This window comes from Pinus tabuliformis, chromosome 1_2 (genome assembly GCF_031772625.1).
Source record: "Pinus tabuliformis cultivar Carrire ecotype Pingquan chromosome 1_2, CPIR1, whole genome shotgun sequence".
NCBI lineage: Eukaryota > Viridiplantae > Streptophyta > Pinopsida > Pinales > Pinaceae > Pinus > Pinus tabuliformis.
Window position 1 is genome coordinate 68,887,329 of NC_142298.1, and position 22,876 is coordinate 68,910,204.

The 22,876-nt window shown below is 37.7% G+C and overlaps 1 pseudogene; it reads right to left on the bottom strand.

The window, feature by feature from the left end:
* Positions 1 to 18,203: 18,203 nt before the first annotated feature.
* LOC149204461 (ATP-dependent Clp protease adapter protein CLPS1, chloroplastic-like) lies at positions 18,204 to 19,023 on the bottom strand (annotated as a pseudogene).
* Between the last annotated feature and the right edge of the window lie 3,853 nt (positions 19,024 to 22,876).

Consider the following 22,876-nt stretch of genomic DNA (forward strand, 5'->3'; position numbering starts at 1 on the left):
GCCATATCTAAATTAATCATAACATATGGTTAAGTTCCACTCCTTCATGGTATTTTCCCCCTTACCCTACACTTTATTAAGCCATCTTGAAACATGTTGAAATTTGGTTTATTCATCCAATAATGATGACCAGTATAAACAAGCAAACCACGTAGCTCATAGTTCTAATAGAAATACTTTTTAGCAATGAAAATAGTGCACACTTACACTTATTAATAAATTTATATTAAATACAAATGTCACTTGTCTTCGCAACTAACACAATGGGTTTACATTCTTTTGGTCTAAGTTCATATTCAAGATCTTACTTGGTCTTTTTGCAATTACCCATCCTCTATGCCATAATAAGCATGCTTATTTATGACTTCTTTTCTAAATAAAGTTTGTTAGGTAGTACTTTTCAAAATTTAGCTTTAATATGATTTTAAGGCAACGAGAATTTAATAGATTTTAATGAAATGTAAACAAATGGATCATAATTATTATCTATATTTTATATAGTGGGAGTTATTATATGTTTATTTGTCTTTATATTTTATTGCATTTACAAGGTGCAAAATCTGAGATGGGTTCCCATTCAAAAGCATGTTCTTTTGATAAAATTATATGCAAAATAAGTTTTTTCACTCACTTATGATTAATTTTAAAGTCTATTGATTTTCTTCCAATATTTTATATATTTTATATATCTTTATGAAAATAATGGATAAGTTTATATTATATGCAAAATAAGTTTTTTCACTCACTTATGATTAATTTTAAAGTCTATTGATTTTCTTCAAATATTTTATATATCTTTATGAAAATAATGGATAAGTTTATATTTATTTTGTTACGTATAAAATATTAGAGTGATTTTATATTTTTCATAAATATTTTAATGGTATTTCCATCTGTTCACACTTTTTTCACAGGGATATAATCTTTGGTCTTTGCATATGAATGCATATTTTATTGTGGATTATATATTGTTCAATCAGTTTTTATTTCAATTTATTTATATAATGAAATGTTATTTTTCATGTTCAATCATTTTCATGTGAAACAAGTGGATTAGAAATGCAAAGAATTATAGAACTATAGGTTTTCATTCACGATAATAACCTACAACCATCTAGATATATTGACTACAAACATTTTATTGAATATGTTATAGGTTTTTTTTTTTCATATGTTTTATGATTTTTTCCCAACCTCTATAATTAATAAATTTCAATTTTATTATAGATATTGGAACTTATAAATTTTAATAGTTATTTATTCTTATTTTTATAGATTTTATAAGGTTTTTTTTTTTTTTTTTAATGGACAAGTATAAATTTATATATGTTGTTTTGTGGGAATTGCTTCAGTTGATTCTTAGGTTTCACCTATTTCTATCATATAGGTGGATACACAATAAAAATGTCTTAAAAAAGAAAATTGCAAGCTATAATTGGAGAAATGTATGGATGGACAAAATCACAAACTTCAAAGTCTCAAAATGAGTTACAAACAGACTCTAAGACCCATACTAATCAATTGGAACAACAATTGCATGAAATTTTTGGAGCTTTTTCTAAAGATGATTTAGATGAAGGAAAAAATGAAGTTGAAGAAGAGGTTTACAATCAAAAGAAACTTGAAGTGCAAACAAAAAAATGTATGGGTTGGTTACACTAGTAGAAAATGATGAAATTAATGACTCTATGACTAAAAAAGTTAGTCACCGCAATTATTTCAAGTGAATTACTACTAAATTTGAGCAATTTTAAGTGAGCGAACTAAAAATGACTAACTAAAATGACTAATTTAGTCTAGGGATAAAATATAAGACTACATAATAAGTGACTAAACTAAAAGCGACTAACTTAAATAACTAATTTAGTCTAGGATTAAAAAAATTGACTAGATAATAAGTGACAAAATTATTTCGTGATGAGACTACCCTACAAGCCACCAAATGTCTATCATATCTATGAGGTCAACAACAATTTGTGGTTCAAGATATAGCTAATTTGGAATAAACTTAGATCTAGAGCCTAGGATTTTTTTCCACCTCTAATGTTTATGGACAAAGAGATCAATTTATAAAGCATGTGGGAGCCAAACTATCACCTTTCCCATGTTGAATCCCTCTATTGAACATGATGGAAAATATCCATAAATTAGTTATCCTTACTAAAACAAGCATTTCATTGGAAATGATCACTAATCCTATGACATTACTACTTCACTATTATTTTTTACCACACCAAGCTTATTTTGATGTCTACCCTTCTTATTTCATGACAAGACTACCCTACAAGCCACCAAATTGCTATCATATCCATGAGGTAAATACCAATTTGTGGTTCAAGATATAACTAAGTTGGAACAAACTTAGCTCTAGAACCTATTTATTTTTCCACCCCTAATGTTTATGGACAAAGAGATATGACTTTTCTAAAACATTGTAGATTTTCCCATTGTAGATCACCTGGTAATGCAATGTACTAAAGAAAAACACTTGATCTACTTCTACAAACAATTGAGCGAAAACTTAATCGAACATGAGCAACATCAAGCATGAACAGATATAACTGAGAATGAGAAGTAATCAACCATAACACAGAAGATATATCATTGGGCAAAGCACCAGCCTAAAACCCCAACTCTGTATTATCATAAAAGTGGAAATCTTGTTCAAGTTACAAAAAGAATCAGCTTTCAAGCTATCCCACACTCTTTGCAATCAAACAATACTGCTCACAGACTCAATAGACATAGAATATGTCTTCCTCAAGCCCTCCAAGCCTCCTATTTCCTTGCGCAGTTTTGATTGGGGTCCAATGATATCACATGTGTGAATTGGCCTCATCAAACTCACTGTAACCTCAGGTCCAGCTGCACAATCCTCAAGGAATAATATTCCTTCTGCATGCAAGGAATATCCACAAAGGAATAGCCTAGCAACTGATGGTACACTGTCCCTCCATCTGATCTCAACTGGGTCTTTGAATAAACTGACATGCATGAGTTATCCATGAGTGAATCTTCAATTATCTAAAATACAATAGTTACATGCATGCAAGCATTAACTAACTGAACTCTCATTATTTTAGCAAATTGTTTAATTAATCTAACTGGACTTGACTCAGTTAATTGAGCCAACTAATTACAACTCAATATTACAACTCACTCTTATCTCTTTAACTGATGGATAAATCCCTCAATCAAAGGAGAAACTGTTGCATGTCCTCACATAGACTTTAAGTTCATAATTCCTTAACTAATTAACTCAAGATGATTTAATTAATCAATTTACAAACTGCTGTTAATATCAAATTCGAATTTTACTTCCTATGTTTAGTCTAAGGACTAACTAAAATAAGAAGGGATCCCAAAATTCTATTTTTAGAAAAGCTATTTTTAGCGCTTTCACTTTTCACCGATTGTAGCTAAGATCTCCAATGGCTGAACTGCTATTTATAGCCCATCTATTTATAGTATTGCTATTTTTAGCATTTCTTGTTGCACATTTCAACACTCCCTCTCAACAAGAAAGGGATTATCAGTAACCTTGCTCCTGTCTCTGTGGAACTCGAACTTGCATTTTGACAATGCCTTAGTCAAAATATCTGCATCCTACTCCTCGGTCGAAACATACTACAACATCATGATCCTCTTGACCACACAGTCCTGTAGATGATGGTAACAGATATCTATATGCTTGGACCTGTCTTGAAACACAAGATTCTCATAGAGTTTTATGTAACTCTGATTATCACAGTATATCACTGTAGGATCCATCATCTGACCAAACAATCCCACTAGAATCTTCCGCATTTAAATGTCCTCGCATGTTGCCTGACTGGAAGCCATGTATTCAGCCTCTACTGAGCTAAGTGCAACTGATCTTTGTTTCCTACTATACCAAGAAATTGCAGCTGAAGCAAGGTTGAAGATTCCTCCTGAAGTGCTCTTCTGGTCTGATGGACTACCAGCCCAATCTGCATCTATGAAGCCTTGCAGCTTCACTCCCTCTATCCATTTATACCATAATCCGTACTGTGTAGTGCCTCTGAGATATCTTAGCACATGCTTCGTTGCCTTCCAAAACAGCTTGGTAGGCTGAACCATAGCTTGACTCAACTGGTTCACCGTAAAGCATAACTCGGGTCGTGTGTTCACCAAATACATAAGTGAACCCACCAGCTGCCGATAAACAATAGTAGCTACTACCTCACTTGAAGTAGCATCCTCCTTCCTCCAGTTCCCAGCTAGAGGAGTCTGCATGGGTTTGCACTTCTCCATGTGAAAGCGCCTGAGTATCTCATTGGCATACTTGCCTTGAGACACAAATACTTCCCCATCTTTTTGCCACACGTCCATGCCTAGAAAGTAGTGCATGAGGCCCACGTCCTTCATCTCAAACTCTCTTACAAGGTCCTCCTTGCAAGATTTGATCAGCTGATCATCACTCGTCAAAATTAGATCATCGACATAAAGTACAATAATCAATGGCTTACCTTCTACCATGATGTGGTAAAGGTTCACATCTACTTCACTCTTGGTGAAGCCCAACCCAGTGAAATAGTTGTCGATCCTGGTATACCAAGCACAGGGTGCTTGCTTCAGCCCATGCAGTGCTCGCTTGAGCCAACAAACATGCGACTCGCAATCGAAGGTCTCAAATCCTTCAAGCTGCTCAATGTATACCTCTTCCTCAATCTTCCCATTGAGGAACGTCGTCTTCACATCCATTTGATGGATCTTCCAACCCATCTGAGCTGATAGAGCTAGCATCGATCTGATAGATGAGTACCTTGCTACGGGAGCAAAGGTCTCATTGTAGTCGATCCCCTCAACCTGTGAGAAACCTCGGGCAACAAACCTTGCCTTGTGTTTCTCAACACTGCCATCAGCTGCCTGCTTTACCTTGTAAAGCCATTAGGAACTAACCACTGACTTGTCCCTAGGTCTAGGGACAACATCCCACACACTGTTCCGTATGATAGAATCGTACTCTTCTACCATTGCATCAACCCAGACTGGTTGCTGCACTGCCTCCTGAAAAGAAGAAGGTTCGATCGCTACACACTCCCCAACCAGGGCCATGTAGCCAGTGTATCTCTCGGGAGATCTCCTCTGTCTGTGCTGAGAGGATGGCTGCCCCACATTCTCTCTCACATCTAGCATTAATCTGTTAGCTTCCCACGAGCGTTTCGCCCGTCTCTGGAAGACTCTCTAGGAGTGGTGGTCTCCACTACTGGATCCTCTGCATGTGGCTGATCCACATCATCAGGAGGCTCCTCCTCCTTTGGAACTAAAAGTTCCTCATCACCATGCAACTTGAGCTCCCTCTCAAGTGACACTCGCATGGCTCTCTGCTCATCGAACTTCAGATCCCTGTGCACTACAGTCCTTTGACTGGTAGGCAGAAACACACGATAGTTGTGGGGTGTATCTGTGTACCCCACAAGTATCCCCAACTCAGCTATTGGGTCTAGCTTCTTCCGAGCATCTTTGGTCACATGACAGAAAATTAGTGATCCAAAGATGCAGAAGTGACTCACATCTGGTCGCTTCCCCGAAAAAGCCTCCATAGGTGTCTTCATCCCCAAAATATGATGAGGACTTCTGTTCTGAAGGTACATTGTTGTATTGCATGCCTCAGCCCATAGATGAAGTGGTAGGCTTTGGTCATGCAACATCACTCGAGCTGCTCCCACAATAGATCTGTTCTTCCTTTCGGCCACCCCATTCTGTTGTGGGTTATGAGGTGTCATCAGTTCCCGTTTAATTCCTTCTGCTGCACAGAAGTCTTTAAACTGCTAGGAAACATACTCTCCACCATTGTTGCTACGCAAGGCTTTTACTTTCTTTCCTGATTCTTTCTCTGCCAAGGCTTTAAACTCACAAAACCTCAAGAAGGTTTGATCCTTCTTTTGCATAAAGTAGATCCAGCATCTACGAGAAAAATCATCAATAAAAATAACATAGTACCTTTGCTTAGTGGTGGAGGCTGTAGAGAATGGTCCACATACATCTGAGTGAACTCGCTCCAGGATTGCTCCAACTCTACTATCTTGATCCTGAAAGGAAGCTTTTGCATACTTACCCAGGGTGCATCCTTTGCATGTGTCTGTTTGCTCTAGTTTTCCCTTGGGTAAGTCGGTAGAAATTTGTTGCATGATCTTCAAGGCCCCATGATGCAAGTGGCCTAGTCTCCTATGCCATAGCTCGCCAACATCTTGGCTTTGCACCACCTCTGCTTTGGAACTCAGTGCAGCACAGTCATCTACCTCCATCTTGTAGAGATTCTTTACTCGAATCCCAATTCGCTTGGTCTGTCCGGTGCCGATATGCCTCAAGAAAACTTTTCCTTTACTAAAGACTACATCATAGCCTTTATCTTCTAGCATAGCAATAGACACAAGATTCTTTTTCAAACCTGGTACATACTTAACAACAGATAGGGTGAGAGGAGCACCATGCTCCCTCTGAAATACAACTGTATCTTCACTGGAGACACAATACTTTCCATCATCACCCATATCGATTCGCATCTGGAGATCCTTATCCTCCAATGTACTGAAAATATTATTGTCACCCATCATGTGGAAAGAAGCTCCACTTTCCAGGTGCCAAACACATCCCACCATGGATGAAACCATGCATGCGATAAGTGAGAAATCCAGCTCAAACTGTGAGGCTAATGCATCACCATCAAATCCCTTGGAGGAACCCTTCTTGGATTTCTTTCGTGGACAATTCATTGCATAATGACCCACTTCATGACAATGAAAGCATCTCACTTTTGACTTGTCAACCTTCTTCCCACCATGAGAAGATTTGGATTGGGATGCCTTCCCTTTCCCTTTCTTAGCTTTACTCGTTAAAGCTAGATTTTCTTCATCATCTTGTTTTGATGAAGATCCATCCCTGGTGTTTCACCTTATCTCCTCTTGCATCAGATCCGACCAAAGTCGTTCCCAATCTGGAAGTTTCTCTCTTCCATTAACCGAGTCTTGGTAGCTATGCCAGCTCTTAGGAAGACCAAGGAGTGTAAGACTCACCCTGTCATCATCATTTGTCACGATCCCTATGCTTCTAAGCTCATCCCTACAAGTAGTGAGCTTTTTCAAGAACGTAGAGATTGTGTCACCCTTTTCGCAATTGATCTTTCAAAGTTTATCTTTTAGCGCCAACTTCCTCTTATCGCTGCTATTTTGATAAAGATCTTTCAATGTTTTTGACATTGAAAACGGAGTCTCCTTCCCATGGAGGCTTGAGACAATGTGATCTCGAACTCCCTCTAGGAGGATTCTCCTTGCTCTAGCCACACACTTTTTCCATTCCGCTAGTTGAGTAGCATCAGTCGGCTTTTGGACTTCTTGATCAATGAAGTCCTTTAGACCGTTATCTTCTAATACTACCTCCATGCGATCCTTCCACGCTATATAATTCGAACTTCCATCAAGGGCATATTTGAGTGTCAAACCATTGAACACCATTAGTGAAATAGATGTGATAAGAACTCAATTCAATATTCAAAAACCAAACTTCGAACTTCTCCTGCTTGTATACTGTTCTTCCTTGATCACCTTTGCTCTGATACCATGTAGATTTTCCCACTGTAGATTACGTGGTAATGCAATGTACTAAAGCAAAACACTTTATCTACTTCTACAAACAATTGAGTGGAAACTTAATCGAACATGAGCAACATCAAGCATGAACAAATATAACTGAGAATGAGAAGTAATCAACCATAACACAGAAGATATAACACTGGGGAAAGCACCAACCTAAAACCCCAACTCTGTATTATCATACAAGTGGAAATATTGTTCAAGTTACAAAAATAATCAACTCTCAAGCTATCCTTCTCTGCAATCAAACAATATTTCTCACAGACTCAATAGACATAGAATGTATCTTCCTCAAGCCCTCCAAGCCTCCTAGTTCCTTGCGTAGTTTTGATTGTGGTCCAATGATATCACATGTGTGAATTGGCCTCATCACACTCACTGTAACCTCAGGTCCAACTGCGCAATCCTCAAGGAATAATATTCCTTCTGCATGCAAGGAATATTCACAAAGGAATATCCTAGCAATTGATAGTACATTGTCCCTCCATCTGATCTCAACTGGGTCTCTGACTGAACTGACATGCATGAGTTATCCATGAGTGAATCTTCAGTTATCTGAAATACAGTAGTTACATGCATGCAAGCATTAACTAACTGAACTCTCATTAATTTAACAAACTGTTAAATTAATCTAACTAGACTTGACTCAGTTAACTGAGCCAACTAATTACAACTCAATATTACAACTCACTCTTATCTCTTTAACTGATGGATAAATCCCTCAATCAAAGGAGAAACTGTTGCATGTCCTCACATAGACTTCAAGTTCATAATTCCTTAACTAATTAACTCAAGATGAATTAATTAATCAATTTACAAACTGTTGTTAATATCAAATTCGAACTTTAATTCCTATGTTTAGTCCAGAGATTGACTAAAATAAGAAGGGATCCTGAAATGCTATTTTTAGAAAAGCTATTTTTAGCACTTTCACTTTTCACCCATTGTAGCTAAGATCTCCAATGGCTGAACTGCTATTTATAGCAGTGCTATTTTTAGCATCTTCTATTTTTAGCATTTCTTGTTGCACATTTCAACAAACATGTGAGAGTTAAAGTATTACCTTTCCCGTGTTGACTCCCTCTATTGAACATCATAAAAAATCTCCATAAATTAGTTATCCTTATTAAACCAAACATTTAATTGGAAATGATGATTGATCATTACCATGACATTACTACTTTTCTGCACTTTTTAACCACACAAAGCTTGTTTTGATATCACCATAATTCACTTTTGATAAATCAACCAAAATCCCCTCAAATAATATTTGGTGACACAAAGACCTAACAATTTTCATACAATTAATAATTATTTATAATCAGAAATACCTCCCATTAAACAAAAGAAAAGACTCAACATTTTATTTAATGGAATTTAATTCCCCTTCACATTCTCCACGGTCACATCTTTTTCCCTCATGTGCTCTCTTCTTTCATTTTCGTATCTTTCTTTTTGTTTTAGTGGTTTGTTATTCCTTACATTGAATTATGGGGTCTCTGTCTTATTATTGCATTTCAGTGTTCTCTTGTTCATCACATTTTAGTGAGCCCTCCATCCCGCACCTTATTCAACTTGACATTCTCGTTCCAATTTCAGGAAGGAAGGAAACATCCTTACCTTTCACGCCTTCAGGAAATATCTTTAGGCCCATATTTTTGCGGTGGGACCAGGTAGGAGGCTATAGCTAGCTAAATGGAAGCTCAAACTAAGGGTGCTTATAATGGTGACCTGTGCTATCAGGTGTTATGGGTGGTGGTGCCCCTATTTTCACTCGGTCAACTGAAACTTCTTTCTATGCCTATCAAACTGGAATTACGACTGGGTCATAGTTGGTGAGATCTCTACTTCCAAGGGACTAGGGGACTATATGATCTCTACAAACCCCAAACTCAATCGTTTCACTTATATATCGCTCAAGGCCACTTGGATTTGGATCTTCTACCTTTGTTGATGAGTAAGTCGTTGGATCATTCACTAGCTCCGGATCAATTGCACCTGGAACAAGACCTACTGCTTAAGCTATTGCGGAATCTACTGATTCCATGTAAACTCGCTTTCAAACTATTACCAAAATGAATTCTCGAATTTGCGTGAATTACTTATTTTAACCAATTGGTCCAAATTGAACTATCACACCTGGGTCGAATAGTGTGGCATGAAAATCATTATTGGGACCGTGGCATAAAATCTATTATTACTTTTTGATTGGATATTGACAGATGGGTGAGGATTCTGTGAAATTATACTAGTTTTGAGCAAAAACTCAGTTTCTTGTGGATGCTTATCAACAGTTTCTTGTTAGAAACATTTTATGACATATGCCTTAAATGATTGTAAAAGTCATTCATTTATCCTCATTGTCTAACTCACACATTATCCATGAATATTTTTTGTGTTTGAGGTTCGAGCATTGCAAGCAATAGGTTCCGAGATACTTAGATATCAGTAAGGGGGTCTTACAACTAGACATGAATGTCTTTTGTTAGAGCCTTGCCAATTTAGAAGTTGGCTTCAGGGTGCATAACCCTGTGTGGATGTGATTGTATCTTTCCTCAGTCTAGAATTAACATCCTTAGCGGCTTCAGTGCCATACCTTGTGTTGTGCCTTGTGGTCCTCTTTTGATCTGATAATCACCCTATGAGTGACTTCAGTTAAAGATTTATTAAGTAAAGGTATTACAGACTCATATGTTGGTGTGTGTCTATGTTATTTAGGCAACGGATCGATCAGATTGCAAATACACAGACACTTGAAATGAGAAACAGCAGAGAAATACAGTAAGAAAATACAAGAACACAAGAAATTAATAAGGAGTTCACCCTATCCTCTAAGGCTGCATCTCCAGTCCAGCTCTCAGTGGTGGCCTTATTTTATTGTGTCTTAAGCAGAGAATTACAATGTAGGAGCTCAATATGAGTCTCCTGAAACAAATTTTCTTGGCAGGGTGGTTCTTGGATTTCCCAAGCCACTGGAGTGCACAGACTCTTTTCCTACCAACGCTTTGACCTCTTTGGTCTGACAGATCCTCTCAGGGATGGCTTGAATCTCTCAAGCTCTCTGGTGCTCGACGCTGCCTTTGGTCAGCCCGGCCCTCTGTCTTCTTTCTGCTTTTTTTTTGCTTCACTGTCTTCTTCGCTTCTCTATCTTCTATCTTTGGTTCTTCCTCTTTGTCTCTTTTGTTCTCTATTCATGGATTTAAGGCCATTCGATTCCTCTTCCACCTTCGTCGGATCACCTGCTGCAGCTGCGCTTGGAGTTCCTTGTCTCGGCATCGTCATCAGGCTCATAGGGAGTGGCCACTTGTCCTCCTGCAACTGCGCCAGCCACTTCGTCGATTCAATTCTTCGGCTACGTCATGGAATGAGTCTTCTGCCACCTTGGCGGTCAAAGCGGACCTCAAATTCTTCCAAATTACAGCTTATTCCCTCTTTAAATCTGGTCTTGGTGTCGAGCGCAATGTCAACCGTCAGATCTGGATCCCCTAGATCCAACGCCATCCGCTCATTTCGCATGGTTGACTTGCTCGACCGTTAGTGCACAGTCTCTATGGGCCTTGGTCAGCGCGCTTTGACTGAGGTCCTCATCGTTCCACGTTGGATGCCAACTGCCACTGGTTTAGAGGTGTTTTTAATTGTTGTTCTGAATTCTTTGATGCCTGTCTCGACCTAATACAGTCATGGTTGTTTTGATTATTCTTCATGGATCCAATTCGGATCATGGCCTTCCCATTGAAAAGCTTTTGGACCACCAAAAGTTGGTTTTTAAGCATCGACTAAGTGAGGGTACTACTGTCTCACTTGTCCAGTCTCAATCCACTTTGCACTGCTTGGCTTTGCACCTTTGAGCCCAACTCTGAGGTACTCAACATCTCCCCTGCGTGTCGTCCTCACCTTCTTGTCCAACACTATGTCTTCCTGCAATTCATTAAGATATTTAGGTAGCAGGTCATCAATAGAAGGCAATTGACTTTGCTCTTCAGGATTGTCAATCATTGAAGGTTCAAACAATCTCAAACAATCTGCATTTACGACTGAGTAGATGTGCATGTAAGCTGGTAGATCAAGGGGAAAATCATTTTCATCAATCTTCTCAAGTATCTTGAAGGGTCCATACCTGATAGGCCTTAGCTTCTTACCTTCACCTTGCATCATGTGCTTGCTAATATACAGCCAGACCTGGTCACCAACTTGAAAACTATGCTCCATTCGATGCTTGTCATGCCTAGCTTTGTATTTGGTTTGGCTCTTTTCCAGCTGTTCTTGTACTGCCTGGTGGATCTCCTGGATATGTTCAATGAACCTAGTTGCCCTGTCCACATCACTGTGTCCATCAACCATGGTATCTTTACCAAAGACAAAATCCAAAGGAGACCTTGGTGTGAAACCAAAACAGGTCTCAAAAGGAGATATTTGTGTAGAAGAATGTTTTGCTATGTTGTAAGCATGCTGCACATAACACAAATGTTCATCCCAAAGCTTAGGATGTTTGCTACAATATCCTCTCAGTAACTGGATCACTGTCCTGTTAACTACTTCTGTTTGGCCATCAGTTTGTGGATGAAAAGCTGTGCTTTTCTTTAGTTTGGTGTCCATCAGTTCCCACAGACTTGACCAAAACCTCCCCACAAATCGGGTGTCTCGATAAGATACAATAGAAGTGGGTAATCCAAAATGAACACATACATGTTCAAAGAACAGTTTTGCAGTTTGTTCAGCTGTAATATGTTTATTACAAGGTATCAAAATACACATTTTGCTGAACCTATCCACAACAACATATAGACAATCATTACATTTCCTAGATTTAGGCAGTCCTCTAACAAAATCCATGGAAACACTTTCCCAAGGGTGGGAAGGAACTGGCAATGGAGTGTACAAGCATAGTTTTCAGTTGCTGGGCTTGCTTTTAGCACACATAGTACATCCTCTTACATATCTAGAAACTGTCTCATTCACTTTCGGCCAATAACAAAAACTTTGCAGCTGTGCCACTGTTTTACTTATCCCAAAGTGACCTGATACCAGAGAAGTGTGTGCTTCCCTAATTATCTTTATTCTCTCAGTTTGTGGAATGAAAAGTTTCCCACAATGGTATAAGAGTCGGTCCTTCACATGATAATCCAATTCTTCTACTCTTTTGCCTTGACTCAAAGTTGCATATACATCTTTAAAGTCCATATCCTGAGCATATTGTTCAATGTAGCTTTCATGTAGTACATAATTATGCTTAAGTATGGTAGATGCATTTATAATGGGTCTAGATAACATGTCTGCAACTTTGTTATGTATGCCCTTTTTATATCTGATGACTAAATGAAACTATTGTAGAAAACCCATCCATTTGTAATGTCTTGATTGTTGCAACTTATTTTGGGAGTGCAAATATTGAAGTGTTTGATGATCAATATGTATTACTGTCTCTTTGCCCATTAAGTAATGTTTCCACTTTTTCACACTCTGAACTAATGCATACAATTCTTTATCATATGTAGGATAGTTAACTACTGCAGGATTAAAAGTCTCAGAATGATAGCATATGGGTTTATCGTGTTGTGTCAACACTGCTCCCATGGCATAGTCACTGGCATCAGTTTGGATCTCAAATGGTCTTTGCAGATCAGGCAATGCTAGTACAGGGGTTGTACTAATCTTTTTCTTTCAAGGTGTCGAAGGCTTTCTGATGTTTGCCTCCCCACTGAAACACCTTGTTCAATCCTGTTAAATCATGTAAGGGAGCTGCAATTGAGGAAAATTTAGAGATGAACTTCCTCAATATTGTGCTGCTCCTAAGAAGCTTCTTGCTTCTGTAGCAGACTTGGGTTTAGGCCAGTTCACAATTACTGCCACTTTAGAGGGATCTATTTTCAATTCACCACCCCCTACTATATGACCCAAATAATTTAGAGATGTCTTGCCAAATTCACATTTTGAGAGTTTAACATAAAGTTTTTCTCTTTTCAAAACATCTAGTGTCTGCTTAACATGCTTTAAATGTTCTTCCCACATTTTACTAAAAATCAGAATGTCATCCAGATACACAATAACAAAATCATCAAGAAAAGGTCTGAGTACATCATTCATTAATCTCATGAAAGTAGCAGGAGCATTAGTTAAGCCAAAAGGCATAACCAGCCACTCATACAATCCCTGCTTTGTTTTGAAAGTAGTCTTCCATGCATCTTGTTCTGCAACTCTGACCTGATGGTATCCACTATGCAAGTCTAGCTTGGTGAAATAAATAGCTTCCTTCAATTGATCTAAAAGATCATCTATGCGAGGAAGGGGATAACGATTTTTGATTGTTATCTTATTCAGTGCTCGGTAATCAATGCACATTCTCCACGAGCCATATTTCTTTCTCACCAAAACGATTGGTGACCCACATGGTGATGTGCTAGGCTTGATGAACCCCTTCTCGAGCAAATCCTGCACTTGCTTCTTGATTTCATCATTCTCTAAAGCAGACAACCTGTACATTCCAATGTTAGGCAATGGAACATCTTGCTGCAAAAAAATATCATGCACTATTCCCTTTTTGGGTGGCAGACCTTTAGGTTCTTGAAATAAGACATCATACTCTGAAACAACCTTTTCTATATCAACTTGTTGTTCAGCATTACAGCCCTCAAATACATTGGTTTTATCAGGTTTCTTTTCCTTTACAACCATCAGTAAGAATTTTTTGCATGAATTTATCATTCTTTTCATCTGCCCTGAGTTTATGAGAGTATAATTATTCTTGAGCTTATGAGCTCTTACAAAGTATTCGATTCCATCTTTAACAAGTAGATACTTGTTCTCAGCTCTATAGAAGATAGCCTTCCTATCATACAAGTAAGGACTTCCTAAAACAATTCCACATATATCCAAAGGAATTATGTCTAACTCAACCTCATCTACAAATGTTGACCCAAAAGAAAACTTGAGTTTGCACTATCTAGTCACTTGTAATGGGTATGGTTTCTTATGAGGTGTAGTTGCTAATCCTAATTTCTTTACAATTGCTTTAGAAATTATATTTACTTGTGAGCCACTATCAAACAAAGTATCAATCTTTTGATATTTGGAAACAACTCGAATATGGAAAATCTCATGTCTTTTTCTCTCATTTTCTTCATCAATAACAGATTGAGCAGAATTACTAGTAGATGCTTCAGAATTCTTACCTTTTATACCTATGGCTGTAATAGTTGTTTCATCTCCTGAGTCTGACCCCAAATTTTTCTGAATAGCTACAACAGTATTCTTCTTCTTGCCCTTGGACTTCTTAGGTCTCAGCTCTGGATGCAGAATCCAATAATGCTCATCATCATGCCCATCCTTTTTACAGTGAGTGCATGAAGCTTTTCTTTTCTGCGCAGTGTTAGCCTTCCTTGCTTTCCACTTCTGCTTTCTTTTCTCCTTACTCTTGCTTGCAGTGGGATGGGATGGTCCCCCAACTTCTGGATTTCCATTCTTTCCTCTAGATTCTAGATGAGTAGCTTGTACAGATACCTCATCTATACTAGTGGGATTGAACATTAGGATGGTATGCCTCATGTAGCTGTGTAGACCACCAATGTACTTCAAAAGAGTTTCTGGTGAGTCTAGTGAGATTCCTAGAATCAATGCTCTCTTTCTAAATTCTTGAGTGTACCCTTGCACACTTTTCCCTTTCAACTGTCGAAGAGTTTACCAACTCATCATGGCTTGTTGCATGTAGGCCAATGGATAGAACTTCTTTTTAATTGCAGAAACAAAGTCACTCCAAACAGAGATAGTCTTACCATATCTTTTCATATCAGCTTGGGCTCTGCCTTCCCACCAAACCAAGGCACTACCTCCTAGGCGTAGGCTTGCCAGCTAAATCATGCTCTTTTCTGAGTCAATGTTTGTACTCTGCAACACACATCAATTTGTCTAATCCAATTGTCCAACTTTTCAGCATTTAGTTCTCCATCATATATAGGCAAGTCAAATTTAACATCTAGCTTGATCAAAGATGCTTTCTTATTATGCATAGGGCTATTAGGAGGTGTGAGAAAGCTTTCCTCTTTCCCTTTTCCCTTGGAGTAGTCATGGAAATTGGACTCATCTTCTTCTTTGTCTTGTTTAGAACCTGAGGAATCTTCAGCCTTATGTTTTCTAAATTCCCTATACATTTCTTCTACCATAGACTTTATGGCTAGGAAGCTTTCTATGAATTGAGGGTCTAGCCCCATAGAACCTTCCTCTGACATTGTCTTTCGAGGATAGACTCTCCCAATTTCAAGATTAGTTTCGACCAACTCTCCTTCTCCTAATTTGAGCTTTGATCTAGTGAGCATTCAACAGCTAAACCAACACAAGCTTGTCTAACCTTATAGCCTAAAGCTCTTATACCACTTAATCTGATAATCACCCTATGAGTGACTTCAGTTAAAGATTTATTGAGTAAAGGTATTACAGACTCATATGCTGGTGTGTGTCTATGTTATTTAGGCAACGGATCGATCAGATTGAAAATACATAGACACTTGAAATGAGAAACATCAGAGAAATACAGTAAGCAAATACAAGAACAGAAGAAATTAATAAGGAGTTCACCCTATCCTCTAGGGCTACATCTCTGGTCCAGCTCTCAGTGGTGGCCTTATTTTATTGTGTCTTAAGTAGAGAATTACAATGTAGGAGCTCAATATGAGTCTCCTGAAACAGATTTGCTTGGTAGGGTGGTTCTTGGATTCCCCAAGCCACTAGAGTGCACAGACTCTTTTCCTACCAGCTCTTTAACCTCTTTGGTATGACAGATCCTCTCGGGGATGGCTTCAATCTCTCAAGCTCTCTGGTGCTCGACGCTGCCTTTGGTCAGCTTGGCCCTCTGTCTTCTTTCTGCTTTTTTTTTGTTTCACTGTCTTCTTCACTTCTCTGTCTTCTGTCTTTGGTTCTTCCTCTCCGTCTCTTGTGTTCTCTGTTCATGGCTTTAAGGCCATTCGAGCTCATGGTTGTTCGATTCCTCTTCCACCTCCGTCGGATCGCTTACTGCAGCTGCGCTTGGAGTTCCCTATCTCGGCATCATCATCAGGCTCACAGGGAGTGACCACTTGTCCTCCTGCAACTGCGCTAGCCTTCTTCGTCGATTCAATTCTTCGGCTACGTCATGGAATGAGTTTCCGCCACCTTGGCGGTCAAAGCGGACCTCAAATTCTTCCAAATTGCAGCTTATTCCCTCGTTAAATCCAGTCTTACCATCGGGCGTGATGTCAACCGTCAGATCTGGATCCCCCAGATCCAACGCCATCCGCTCATTTCGCAGGGTTGACTTTCTCGACTGTTAGCGCGTGATGAGCAACGGTTTTCTCTCTCCTCCACCTACCATGCGTCGGGCGCTAAGTGGGATCGCTCCATTTTCGCCAATTCCACTTACCGCTTGAGGGTGCCCCCGATCAATACCGCCGGTTTTTGGAGTGCGGGTCCCACCTTGTCCTTTAAGCTTTTCCCCATGATTTTCTCAGCTCTTCATGCGACCAAGCACTCGGAGCTTCTCCATTTCAAGGGTTTTCGCCCAGCGATGCGCGATCAATGCTAAGCACTAATCGTGTATCAAAAACTCTCTCTGTTTCTCGAATTGGGCCTCCCAGGGGCTAATTTTCCTCCTCCGCAGTCTCCATGGGCCTCGGTCAGTGCGCTTTGACCGAGGTCCTCATCGTTCCACGCTGGCTGCCAACTTCCACTGGTTTAGAGGTTTTTTTAATCATTGTTCTGAATTCTTTGATGTTTGTTCTGACCTAATACAGTCATGTTATTTTGATTATTCTTCATGGATCCAATTCGGATCATCTTTGGTTCACAATTATCATATTTGTGATGTCCAAGATAATTGCAACTATTACCACAATGGCATATCCACTTTGACAAATTTGTGAAATGTGTTAAGACATTTAACCCCTCGAAATTATGTGATTCTACCTCTCAGTTAACCTAAGTACTCTTCGGGCTACAGATAACATACTCTACAAAAAAAAAAAACCTGCATATCAAATCATAAAAGCAAGAAAAATACATAAAAAATATATATATGTCTCTCTTACCTACAAATCTTTTTAGATTCTATTTTCCCCTTCAACCTCGTTAAAGGTACAAAGAAACATAAAAATGCAAAATGATTGACTAGATAGAATCATAGAAGTAAGCTTTCTTCACAGGCACTTGACCAAGTCACCAAAATGATCTGCAAGGGCAAAGAATTATCTTGCAATTTAGAAAATACAACTAAACACAAGTTTCCATGAATTGCAGACAAGGATATGCACTACAAAAAATTTAGCCATGCAAACTGAAAGAAGACAGAAAATATTCTCTATCATTTCCTTCATAATAAAAGTTCCTGAACTACCACAAGTAGCATGATCTCTTTTCTTTGGTTCATTTCATTTATAGAGAGCTACAAATGTGCATTCAAAATTATAGAGGTATTAGCATTCCATTTTCAAGGGACTGCATTCTAAGATTCCTATAGTTAATTTTACATATTGTACTTATATGACTAACATTGATGTGCATACCTACAACTCTACCCTAATCATAGTATGCAGTGCTCTTGACAAGTCAATATGACTGAAATCTTCAGCAACCATCATTGGCAGGCTCAATGGAACTAAGCTATTTCCTTGAATCTATGTACAATGTTCTTTAGCATCAACCTGAGCACAAATAATTACGAATGTGAGGCCATTGTAGTGGGATTTTTGCAGGATATTAACAACAGTATCAAGGGTCTTTCCTAGCATAACCTCCATCAAAACTTTCACATCATACTCCCATTTGTTATAATTGTCATTGTGCAATAATACACGATATGGTGGAGATGTCTTTCTTGATTTTATTTTATTGTAGTGATAAGCAAATAGAAAGAGACTTGGAAGATGCATCGAAGGAATTGGAAATTCTAAAGACATCATATCTATTTCATTGACAATGAGAATAAAATTCAAGTAAAATTCTAGTCACATACACTCTAATAACCATGTTCTTCAGAGTAGATATCTTTATTTGACAAAAGTTCTACATAAGATAATATAATGAAACAAGAATTTATTCACAAGTCATCGTTCCATTAACCGTAGATCAAAATCTGGTTCTTGAACAGGTGTAGTTTTCTCAATTGTTGGTGTCTCTATCAATACACTACCTTTTCCCGATGGTGAGGTTGATCTGATTGCAGAAAACACTCGAGCCATGCATATCCCTTTTGACTGTGATATTTGGTCACCTTGGAGACTTTGCAACGTTGTTGTTTTGTGGTTGTTCTCCTCACATTTCCCTGTTTGTACATATAGTAGCTCATGCATGCTTAATTGCTAATTTACCCATAAGGGAAAGTTGATTTATGTTGATATGATTGGGGATGGGGAAGAATTAATCTCGAAGATATAAAAATGGCCATCACTTTTGACCCTACTTGAGAGTACAAGCTCATGTTGTACATAACGAGAGTACAACTCTAGAATCGTGGCCTCTTTCCATTATTCCTCTTTCATTGTTGTTTATTTGCATGAACCTTTTTTCCTTTCCTACTTTCCATTGATTTTCAGTTGGAGAATACTTTGTGTGTACCCAGTGATTGAAGGTCTGGCTAGTAGTAAACTATGGTTGAAATTTCAACCTTTGAGATGGACCAAGCTCTAGCTAGTGAAGAATAACCTCCTCAAGGTTGTGATGCATTGGAGGGCTCTGTTGGGGCTATAGTTTGCATGTTGAAGGCATAAGAGAAAGAGATATTTCTCTACCACATTTTAAACAAACCAAAAAGGTCAAGATCTCCAATGATTTTTCCATTCTTGTCTTTTATTTATAGATCCTTCGATAATGATATCAACAACTATTTATGTTTTTGACTGATATGATGATAATCAATGAGATCTTGCATGTATAACTATTTTTGGGTTCTTACACACTAAGTTTGTTTATGTTATTATCATGTAACTAGAGATTTGATAGGGTCTCTAACATAATAGGAGTTGATGGACAACTACAATTTTAACCATATGCATGAAATATTTATATCTATAAAGTGCTTATTTCTTTATATGTGTCTTTGTCTTTCATATTTAACCAGAAGCAAATTAGAGTTTGAGTTAGTAGGGATTAATCAACTAAAGTGTGTAAACCTCCCATCAAAGACTCTATTACTAGTAAAATATATCATATGGAATTGCAAAATATATGGGTGAATGCCATCTTCCAGTTTTAAAAATAGCCTTTACTCCCTGTGGTGTGGCTGGGATGGTGACTATCCAGCCATGGTGATAGCTGCACCCATCAAGGTTTATCCCTTAAGCCATCACTTGTTCCTCTAATATTATGAGCTACTATATGCATGCACGTGAGCTCATGCACAGAATAGGGTTTCAAGGTTTCTTCTGGAAGGCTGCAAGAATAGGTACTTACTAATTTATGAACCTCATTCTAATAGGGATGGTGGCATTTACTATACCAACTAGATTGATTTGTGACTTGTTTTTATTTTTAACATTTAAGACATACTTTATTATATGGCAGTTCAAGTACTATAGCTTGAAATCTAATATAGGCATCTTCATATTTTTTCATCTTAAACTCTATCTTTTACTAACAACTTTATATTTTGAAATTTATGTCCTTGACAACTACTTTAAATGCCAATGGTGCATTGGTTCATTGTTTAGGTCAATAGAGGCATCCATCAGGGTTCCATTCTTACTGTGGTCCACCCCACCTAAATTGTGTGAAAACCAAAGGGAGTTGACTGGGTTAAAATCTTTGTAGCGGGGTGAATACATAATCCCCAAGCCTGGAACTTAAGGCAAAGGGAATCTAGTCTTTATGGTGCAGCTCTACAGGGCATGTTTTTCAAAGCACTTCCAAACAAAAAACTACTTTAAACAAAATGCTTAGTTTATATTTGATTTCTTTTGTTAGATGTAGCAGTGAAGTTTCTCTATATAGTTAAATTGGTTTTAACATTCTTCCTAACCTGTTTTTGTTTCTTTGTTTAGGATGATATTTTATTCCTTCTATTTGTACCATGCTTTATTTTATTAAAATATCTAAGGATAAAATTTAGCACTTATCTACTCTCAAGTTAGGTAAAAATTTGGTTGATGGTAATGCCAGTTGATATAGACACATGGATGACCGAGATCGTGAATCTTTACTGCCTTTCTGATTTGAAAAATGTTTTAGTTCTCTGTTTCTTGGGAGGCACTATATTAAGGCTGATGAGATTCAGTGCAAGGTAGAAGGCAGAGTTGTCAATGTGCATTTGTAAGATTCTAAAGTAGTTATTATTGTTTACCCTTCTTGGCATTGCCACTAGTTCAAGAAAAGAACTTTATCAATGCTGACAAGACTAGCACGAGATTCGCTCAAACCTTGATGGGGGAAAACATCCTTGGTCATGGCTTAGGTTTTAAGCATTGCTCTGTCCCGACATCCAGTTTTGTAGTTCAGGTGAAGCATACTTATTCGATACTTGAATTATTACGTAAGAACTAGGTATTTTTCTCTGATTTGTTCTAAGTGAAGGATCTTATTCTCCATTCCTTTAAAAAATGACTAAGCCTTGAATCTGTGATAATTGGGCTAGAGCAACAAAAGTTGCAATGTAATTTTACTTTCATTAGTTCTCGTCATTGCTTCCCATTTGAGATTTTGTAATCTCTCTTATTAATCACAGACATATAATATTTGGCATCCAGAATCTAAATGTAAACATGTTGATGCCACTTTATTTTGAGAAAACTAGTAAAAAAATGAAATATCCATTGTATCATTTGTCAACTTGGAAAAAAATTCTATGAGGAAAACTGATGTTTTATTGTAGTTTCAGTTCATCCTCATGGTTCAAATTAATGGTGAACTAAAATCACTGTGATAAATTGAAATGTGATACTGCACAAATTTTACTTTCTTTCAGAAATGTTGGTAGATTCAGAAATGGCTTTTTACAATATAAACATGACTTCTTATCTAGGAAAATCATGAATTGAAGGATCTAATTTCTAACATTTTCACTATATGGTAAATAGATCTGTAACTATGAACCCTAGAAAGATGAAACTTAAAGGAACTCACTAAGCTTCTTCTTTACTCTAGATATGAAAATTCATAAGCTAACTGGAAAGTACTAACAACAAACTAATAAGAATTCGAAGTACTCAGAAAATAGTTACAAACGCGTATCAGTTTTCTTCATTAACTCAGGAAAGGGAAAAAAAACAGTACACACAAAAAAGAGTGAATATAAAAATATGGACCTTACCTTAGATCTCCCTATTGTTAGAAAATCAGATTTTCTTGATCTTGATAATTACTTTTGATGTTTCTTATTATTACGATCTTTATATCTTCTTTATTTAGTTCATCAAGCAATTACCAAAAGCAACAACACATAAAACAATAAACACCAGATGTAGGCACATGCTAGGGAAAAAACCCCCTCGAGGGGAAAACCCAGTCAAGATAATTATTATTTTCAATAGTATTATTTGAGACTCTTCACCCTAGACCAAGACCATACCTTCCCTCCACACCAAGTCAACCTCCCAGAATTTTGACCTCTTTCCAACAACTTCGACTAGGCAACAATGAAACTCGAAGGACTTCGATCTCCTAATCTAGGACACGAAATAGAGAAAGAGAAACACCAAAATTTCATTTTTCCTTATCTCCTCAGAATTGCCCAAACTCACATTTAGTTTGGCTTCCCGGCAACAGACTTCGCATATTTTCCCAGCTACAAGAAAAATTCGCACTTTTGCTGAGAAACAAGAGATTTCCGCACTGCTTCCCAGCTACAAGAGAATTCAAACTTGACGAGAGAATGATTCTCCAAATTAATTCAATGACCTTCCTTTTATAGGCTTCTTGTGGGGTCAAATAGGGTCCTTAGGCCGACTTGATCTTCCCTTAGGCCGACATGGTGTGGAGGTTACATAATTCATATTTGACTCAATACTTAACCTTTTTACATGATTCAAAAGCCCAAGAAGGGTCTCTTTAAATGTACAATAACTCTATAGACTCAGAATAAATCCTAGATATTGTTGTGCAAAAGCAGCAGAAGGGTACAAGGAATGGGGACTAATGTTCTTTCCAGTACTATCTCATATAAAAATACAAAGTGGGAAGAGATTAGGAATGGTAAACAAAGCAATAAGAGATTGGGAATGGTAAAATATATCTCCTCCTTCATACTAAAGTTCAGTGGGCACTCTTGATTTGTTGTATTAAAAATAAATCATATCAATATGACTACA